The sequence below is a fragment of the Pelophylax lessonae genome (assembly GCF_965119305.1).
Source record: "Pelophylax lessonae genome assembly, chromosome: 2".
Taxonomy (NCBI): domain Eukaryota; kingdom Metazoa; phylum Chordata; class Amphibia; order Anura; family Ranidae; genus Pelophylax; species Pelophylax lessonae.
Window position 1 is genome coordinate 105,629,002 of NC_138769.1, and position 9,332 is coordinate 105,638,333.

Here is a 9,332-nt window from a genome sequence, read left to right on the forward strand (position 1 = left end):
GTGAGTTTACTGCTAAAATAAATGTAAAATTCAAGATTTGCGTGGGTTAAGAAGATGTACACCGCTGCTTCGTGTTCTGTCACATTAGGAAACCTATTGGAACTCATAGCGGCCATGTTGGAACGCATGGTACATGCGCAGTAAGTTATTCTAGTCCGCATGTCACTTCCGGTAGCAGAATCTGATAAGTAGGGCTATTCTGATAGAATAACGGCCCTAATATGGGGCACAGATTCATACGCCCCGCGTGAGGTAACTGCACGGTATATGCTGTTTTTTAAAAAGTGCTGCAGGCTACTGTACATAATAGTAATATTATTAGTAAAAGCTGCAAATTTATATCACTATTCATATATTTGTTGTTTTTTCTATATCAATTACAGGTCAATGAGTGGAAAGCTCAGGGAAAATGGCCGCCTCCTGTACTGAGGACACTCTGTGTAGAAGAAGTAGATAGGAACTGTTACTAGTGTCAGCGATGTCATGACTGAACAACCAATAGATAACGGCGCTTAGAGCAGCAACCCGGAAGTGGAAGTATGTCTCCCACGTGTGGTCTTCTCTCTCTCTCTCCTGTACATATAGAAGTGAATGTATATACAGCAAGCAGACGTGCTGTGACCGGGTATGAGCCCTCTCCTCCCCACCATCCCAGAGGACATAGCCTGTCTAAGAGGTACACTTTTGCATGGTTGGGACTCGGTGTCTTGCTTTTTAAATGGATAAAAAAAGTTTAAAACAGCTATTATTCACATTATCTATTAAACATCACACCTTACACTTACCATGTACTATAAATATAGTATACTATATAACATGTACAGACATAAATTACTTTTACTTGAAGAATAAATTCATGTTTTGAATAAAAGTGACTATGCAGGCGAAGGGCCCCAGCAGGGGCTCTGTAAATCATTCTCATCAGTGTTGTCATCCTTAACCCTATTGCTACCAAAGCTGTTTTTGCACACTGTAGCGATGTCAGACATTGCATGTGAATCGCACCGCACTGCTGTGCAAATCACATGTGATGTCTGTGCGATGCAAAGTCAGCCATACAGATTGTATGGCTAAATTCGCATCGCAATCGGACCAAAGTTGTGCAGGACCCTTTTTTTGCTCCGCACCAGAATCAAATCGCAAGGGTCTTCACACCTATGCAATCCGATTCCTGTCCGACTTGACAGTTGGCACTGCGATATGCAAACTGGCCTGGGGGTGTCATTAACTTTGTATTAACACTCCCAGCAGTTCGCATATGGCAGTGTGAACTGCCTGCGAGTCGGGTGCGATGCGGGAACCCGCAGTGGGTTCGCAGGGTTCCCGCATCGCACCAATGTCAACCGAGCCTTTAGGCCTGAAGAATATGTAAAACCTACAAAACATTAAATATTTTTTGAAAACAGACACCCCAGAGAATACAATAGTGACAATTACAATTTTTTATGTAACACAACAGCACAACAGTTTACAAAACGCAAGAATACACTAAACTTTAGGGCATATAAACGCAATATATATTACCGGATTTTTGGTAAAATAAAAAAGATAAGGTTGCGCCGAGTAAATAGATACCCAACATATTAAAGCAGTGCTAAACCCAAAAGCAAACATTTATTATTTTGCAGTTTACCAATTCTAAGGCCCCGTTCACATAGGGGCGACGCTACTTCGCACCGCGACCTCCGAGGTAGCGGTGCGAGCAGCGCACCGCAACCTCGGAGCGGCCACCACGGACTTTATAACATTGAAATCTATGGCGGTCGCCTCCTGGTCGCCCCAAAGAAGCTCCGGACCCTTTTTCTAAGTCGGAGCGACTTGTGTCGCTCCTATTAGAATGGGTCCGCAGCTTCCCTATGGGAGGCGACCTGTGAGGCGACCAGGTCGCCTCACAGGTCGCCTCAGTGTGAACCGGGACTTAGATGTGATGACTGCATTTGTTTTCTTTTTCTGAGCTTTCTTTCCTCTGCAGTATTTTTATCTGGTGATCCAGCCAGCAAGTCTGTTGGTTTTTTCAAGCTCTCTAGCAAAATACACTGCTCAAAAAAATTAAAGGGAAACGCCACTATTTCTAGTCATTGTATGTACCTACATGTCATGGTCTGACACTTTATACACAATGTATTCAATGGCATTTTGTATAGCTTTCTGCATATGCTAAAAAAAAAAATATTTTAACTGCAAGTGACAATAAATTATTTTTTTTTGATATACATATGGTTGTATAATTGATACATATGGTTGTATAATTGATACATATGGTTGTATAATTGCCTATAAATCCCACTCAAAGAGGAGTTGGTCCATAACAGTGTAAGAAGGGATGGTGGCAATGACACCCCAACCACTTGAGTTTCTTTGAAATTCTACAAAAAAATTAAAGGAACACTTTTTAATCAGAGTACAGTATCAAGTCAGTTAAACTCCTGGGATATTGATCTGGTCAGTTAAGTAGCAGAGGAGGTTGTTAATCAGTTTTAGCTGCTTTGGTGTTAATGAAATAACAACTAATGCACTGGATGGGCAACAATGAGACAACCTCCAAAATAGGAATGGTTTTACAGGTAGGGCGACTGACATTTTTTTCCCACTCATCTTTTCTGACTGTTCACTAGATTTGCATTTGGCTAGGGTCAGTGTCACTACTGGTAGGCAATACCTGGACCCTAAAGAGGTTGCACAGGCAGTCCAACTCCTCCAGGATGGCACATCAATACGTGCCATTGCCAGAAGGTTTTCTGTCTCCCAGCACAGTCTCAAGAGCACAGAGGAGATTCCAGGAGACGCTATTACTCTAGGAGAGCTGGACAGGGCCATAGAAGGTCCTTAACCCATCAGCAGGACCGGTATCTGCTCCTTTGTGCAAGGAGGAACAGGATGAGCTGGTGTGAATGTCTCTGACCAAACAATCAAAAAGAGACTTCATTAGGGTGGCCTGAGGACCCAACATCTAGTGGGCTCTGTACTTACTGTCCGGCACCATGGCGCTCGATTGGCATTTGGCATTGAACACCAGAACTGGCAGGTCCCCCACTGGCGCCCTGTGCTTTTCACAGATGAGAGCAGGTTCACCCTGAGCACATGTGACAGACGTGAAAGGGCCTGGAGAAGCCGTGAAGAACGTTATGCTGCCTGTAATATCGTTCAGCATGACCGGTTTGGTGGTGGGTCAGTGATTGTCTGGGGAGGCATATCCATGGAGGGACGCACAGACCTCTACAGGCTAGTCAATGGCACGCTGACTGCCATTAGGTATCAGCATGAAATCCTTGGACCCATTGTCAGACCCTACACTGGTGCAGTGGGTCCTGGGTTACTTCTGGTGCACAACAATGCCCAGCCTCATGTGGCGCGAGTATGCAGACAGTTCTTGAGGATGAACAAATTGATACCATTGAATGGCCCCACGCTTGCCTGACCTAAATCCAATAGAACACCTGTGGGAAATTATGTTTCTGTCCATCCGACACTGCCAGGTTGCACCTCAGTCTGTTCAGGAGCTCAGTGATGCCCTGGTCTAGATCTGGGAGGAAATACCCCAGGACACCATCCGTTGTCCCATTAGGAGCATGCCCCGATGTTGTCAGGCATGCATACAAGCACCTGGGGGCCATACAAACTACTGAGTACCATTTTTAGTTGCTGCAATGAAATTTCAGCAAAATGGACTAGCCTGCTTCATCATTTTTTCACTTTGATTTTTGGGGTGTCTTTGAATTCAGCCCTCTGTAGGGTGATAATTTTAATTTCCATAAAACTATGTGACATCTTTTCCTTCCTAACACATTACTCAGTCCATATCAGTATAGATATCCAGCATAATATTTTTTCCCCATTGAGATCTGATGTGTTTTCAAAGTGTTCCTTTAATTTTCTGAGCAGTGTATATCAGTTTACATGGATGAGACAAAACCACTTAACATTGACAGGGGTGCTTACAATGATCAGCATTTATTTATTTATGCGAAACCTTTATCCCAAAAGAAAAACAAAATGTTTGCTTGATTATAAAGTGTGAGCTGGAGTTTGGCTTCAATTTGTTATTGTATCTAAATCTGCTAATACATCTAAGGCCCCTTTCACACTAGCGGACCGTTCAGATCCGCCTGTCAGTTTTTCAGGCGGATCTGAACAGATGCCCCATGCATCTCCATGGGGCATCGGATGTCAGCGGAGACATGGCCGCTGACATCTGATCGGGGTCTGTCAAATCTGGACAGATGGAAACCCTATTTTCCATCCGTCTGGCAGATCAGATTGGATGAAAACGGACAGGCAGTCCGTTCTCTTCTGATTCCCCCATAGAGAACAGCGGGGACCTGACAGCTCTGTCTCAGCACACAGCGCGGAGACAGAGCTGCCATCCGCCTGCTCAGTGGGGGATTGGCAGGTCGATCCCCCGCTGAGAAAAACGGAGTCCGCCGACAGACTCCCATGTGTGAAAGGGCCTTAGGCTCCGTTTCACACCTGGGTGATTTAAATTGCGTGAAGAATTGCCTACATTCTGCCCGTGATTTCCAACTGTGGCAAAACGCGGGACGCGTTTGTTTTGCCATTACTTCCTAATAGTGCCCCAATGGCGCCACGTTTTTGCAGCAATTGTCACGCGATAAATTGCAACGTGTGACATTGTCGTTCAAAAAAAGCTTCTGCTCTATTTGAACAACAAACATCACGCATTACGATTTGACACAATTGCAGCACGATTTATCATGGCAAAATCGCGGCGCTGTTGGGGCGCCATTAAGAAGTAATGGCATTGCACACGCCCTGCAATTTGCCGTGATTTTAAATTGCCCAGGTGTGAACGGAGCTTAAGGGTAGATTTAGACATACGTCTAAATCTCCCTTGCCTGTGAAGCTCCGGACTCTACTGACAGGCGTTGAGGAAGTGTTGCGACGCATCCACACCACCTGTTTTAACCCCATTTGGGCTGACAATTACGCCGCAACCTTGTGCATTGCACGTGGTTGTGGGGCATTTGTGGTGCTTCCCCATTGACTTGCGTGTATGGGTCAACACTCGCTGCCTACTGCAGCTTGGGGGGGGGGGGGGGCTGTTAGAGGGTATCAAAAATGCGTCTCAACCGCACATTTTTTCTGCCCTCCAACCAGTCCCCTCCCTCCCAGACTGATAATGCTGCTGTCTGCTATGCCTCCTGTTCTCATTCTTCCAGAGTTGAGTTTCACTAGTACAGGAGGTGTGTTATACTGGCCAGATTATCAGGTGAAAACAGGAAAAACCAAAGAAAAGAAAACTGATGCATCCACCACATCTTAATGATTGGTAAGCTGTAATACAATAGATTTTTGGTCTTGGTGCAATACCTCTTTAAACCTTAACATTGCATACACCTGTAAAACGGCGACAAACGTCAGCACCCTAAATTTTCCATAGGTGACAGTTTAAAAGCCCCTACAGGTCATCAGTTTAGAGTTTTGGGTGGCCAGGAAGGTAGGCAGTAGAGATCGACCGATTATCGGCAAAGCCGATATATCAAGGACCGATCTGCACTAAGTGCAGAGGAGGGGTTTGGGGTTCTTTTAGACCCCCAGATCCCTCCACAAGAGTACCTGTAAAAACAAAATAAAAAAATAAAAATGTTTTTTTTTTAATGTACGAAAATATCGGCCGATACCGATATGCGATGACCAAAATATCGATATCCACAAAAAAAAAACTATATCGGTCGATCACTAGAAGGTTGGCAGGAAACTTTTATGTCTCCTCTGCATTATAAATTCTGCCTGTTCACCATTTTTTTTTTCTTTTTCCCCTTTAACATGTAGTAATATATAACACTTTAACTTGTAGTAATATATAATTGAAATAAAATCTGTTCTGTATTTCAGGCTAGTCAGTGGTTCTTCTACGTGAGGTCTATACATCTACCCTGTAGAGTCGATATGAAGAAGAATAAAGGACGCACAGGCCGAAGGAGGAAACGGAAAAATCTGGAAGTATCTTCAGGTAAAAGGGCAGGCTCTGTTTTGTTCCGCAGAGTGGCTAAGGCCAAAGATTTTATAGTGGGAAGAGGAGAACTAATCAGAATGGGATCCATCACACCATGTTTGGGCAGCTGATGCCTTCATAAGCACACCAACGATTCCTACCCGTTATTAAAGGTCTACCTTTCTGCAGATACCTGACCTTCAGACCTCATGCACTCTATGATCTTTAACCTCCCTGGTGGTATGATTCTTTTGGATTTTAGGTGCTGAAAGCGGTACCATTATTTTGCATGTAATTCTTGTGAATGAGCAGCCCAAACCAACTGTATACATTTATTATATATATATATATATATATATATATATATATATAATGTATACAGTTGGTTTGGGCTGCTCATTTACAAGAATTACGTATATATATATATATATATATATATATATATATATATATATGTGTGTGTATAATATAAACTGCTAAATACCTTTTTTCATCAGCAGTATATAGCAGTCTTGTGACTTCAATCAGTGTCTTGCCGAGCACTGGTTAAAGCTTGTAGGAGAAGTTTTCATTCTCCTCTGACTGTCCTATGAGGCTGCATGACTCCTGACCCTCTGTCTGGACAGTACTGATTGGCCCTGTGCCGATCAAATGCACTCTCCCAGAAATACATACCAAACTGGGCATGTGCAGAGTGCCCCCAAGGCTCTGTACCGGAAGAAGATGTGGACAGTAAAAGAAGGGGAGGAGCAGAGAAGACAGGATCAAACAGCCTTTTTACACAATGATTTTAATCAATCCCTTAAGTTCCACAGCATGCTTTAAAGCGGTTGTATCCCCCCAAAAAACAAAACAAAACAATCCCTGCAGGACAGTGGCATAGTGTGCTAGTTTGCATTGCATACAAGCACATTATGAAATATTTACCTTAGAACGAAGTTCCAACACGGTCGCCTGGACACTGCTGAGGCAGCTGACATGTTCCCTCAGGGTCTCTTCAGGGTTCGGCGGCTCCAGCGCTGTGAGTGGCCGGAGCGGCGATGACGTCACTCCCGCGCATGTGCGCAGGAGTTCACTTTCTGGCAAGGGGCTCTGAAGGTCCGGGAAGATGCGCTGGACTGGTATCAGAGGCTGCATGCAGCGTGAATATCTCTTAAACCTTGCAGGTTTAGGAGATATTCATTTTACCTACAACAGGTAAGCCTTATTATAGGCTACCTGTAGATAAAAGTTAAAAAGCAGAGTAAACTACCGCTTTATTTGCATATACAGGCTGATTTTACTGCGTTTACTGACTGTGGGTTTGGTAACACTTTTAAGTTATGGAAAATCAGGCCCCAGTAACAAAGTGAAGCTAAGAGGAGCAGGGAAGAGGGAGAGCTTTTTTTCTTTAGCAAAAAGAGTAAAAGTTATTTTAGGAACTTTATAAAAAATGTCAGATGATGGCCGACCGGTCCTACAGACAGCCCCACTCTTTGTTTTTTTTTTTTCAAATCGAGTTGTACTGTACCTTATATATTGTATACTGCACCATGCTTATAATCTTTCTTCTTGTAGTGAATCAAAGCTGTGACATTCAGTACATTCAGCTGAGAAAGTGGCTGAAGAAGAGGGGCTTCTGTGACAGCCAGCTAAGGACAGCACATTTTCCAGGTAACATTTTTAGGGTGCACGTCAGTGGAAATTATTATTATTAATAATAATATACAGGATTTATATAGCGCCAACAGTTTTTATAGTGCTTCACAACATGAGGGCAGACAGTACAGTTACAATACAATTAAATACAGGAGGAATCTGAGGGCTCCGCTCGTTAGAGCTTACAATCTAAGAGGGAGGGTCAAGTGATACAAAAAGTAATAACTGTGGGGGATGAACTGATGGAAAAAGTGGAAATACAGTTGTTAGGTGGAGGTAGGATTGGCCTTTCGGAAGAGAAGGGTTTTCTGGGATTGCCTAAAAGTGTACAGAATAGGAGATAGCTGGACAGATTGGGACAGGGAAAAGGAAGCCCTAGAATGGTTTGCCTTGGTGTTGCAGTGTGAACATAAAATGAACATATTCCTTGAGAGGGGTGGACTTAACCACTTTACCACCGGAGGATTTTGCTGTCTTAATTCTGGGCCACTTTTTGCGATTCAGCACTGTGCGACTTTAACTGACAATTGCGCGGTCATGCAATGCCTTACTCAAACGAAATTTACGTCCTTTTTTTCCCACAAACAGAGCTTGCTTTTGGTGGTATTTGATCACCTGTGCGATTTTTACTTTTTGCGCTATAAACAAAAAAATGAGCGTAAATTTTGAAAAAATAACAATATTTTTCACATTTTTATATATGAAATCCCCCCCCCCCCCCCCAAAAAATGTAAAAATCAAAATTTTTTTAAATTTTTGGCCAATTTGTTTTCTGCTACCTATGTTTGGTAAAAAAAATCACAATAAGCGTATTTTGATTGGTTTACGCAAAATTTATTGCGTTTACTAACTAAGGGAAAGATTTCTGTCATTTTTGGTGTTTTTTTTTTTAACGAGTAATGGCGGCGTTCTGAGATTTTTTTTGCGGGACTGCGACATTGCGGCAGACAGATCGGACTCTTGACTGACATTTTTGACACTTTTGGGGGTACCAGTGACATTACTACAGTAATCAGTGCTATACATATGCACTGTTACTGTAAAAATGACACTGGCAGGGAAGGGGTTAATTTTATTGGAGAGGGAGGGGTTAATGTATGCCTGGTGCTTACTAACGTGTGTGGGGGGAGGTGACTGAGTGACACAAGGACAGATCCAGGGTTCAGCTATGCTGAACCCTGCAATCTGACCCTGTCTGTCACTTAGGAGATCCGCCCGCTTTGTTTACACAAGCGGGCGGATCTCCAGACTCCATTCTCCGACCGGGGAAGAGCGGCGGCGATCGCCGCTGCTCTTCCCCTGGCCCGACTCCCGCTGTGACTGAATACAGCGGAAGCGAGCCTCCGGCGGCGCGCACGCGCTGCCGAGAAACGGGAGTGTCTGGCGACGTAGGTCTACGTCGTCAGACGATAACAAACCACTTTGCCGCAGTAGAGCTCTTGTGAGCAGTGACAAAGTGGTTAAAGTAAACCTGCACTTTTCTTATGCAGTGCAAATAACAGGTTCTCTTGAATGCCACCCTCCCCAGCAGCACATACTCACCTTTGTTTTGCTCCCCCTACCTCACTGCTCAAAAAACGATATTCAGGAAAATGTTCTACTGTTTTGGGAGTTCTATCGCTGTGAAACTTCTCATCTCATGACATTGTTTTCATTTTATTTTTTTCTTTTAGATACGGGTAGGGGTCTGATGACAACAAATCTACTGCAGGTTTGTGGTTGATATCTTCACACTACTTAG

The 9,332-nt window shown here is 43.7% G+C and overlaps 1 long non-coding RNA gene across 1 annotated transcript; it reads left to right on the plus strand.

Moving 5' to 3' along the window:
* Positions 1–563: 563 nt before the first annotated feature.
* LOC309547414 lies at positions 564–9,302 on the plus strand. Its single transcript, XR_014224965.1, has 4 exons — positions 564–676; positions 5,854–5,971; positions 7,511–7,606; positions 9,265–9,302. It is a non-coding gene; the product is annotated as an uncharacterized lncRNA (long non-coding RNA).
* Positions 9,303–9,332: the final 30 nt, after the last annotated feature.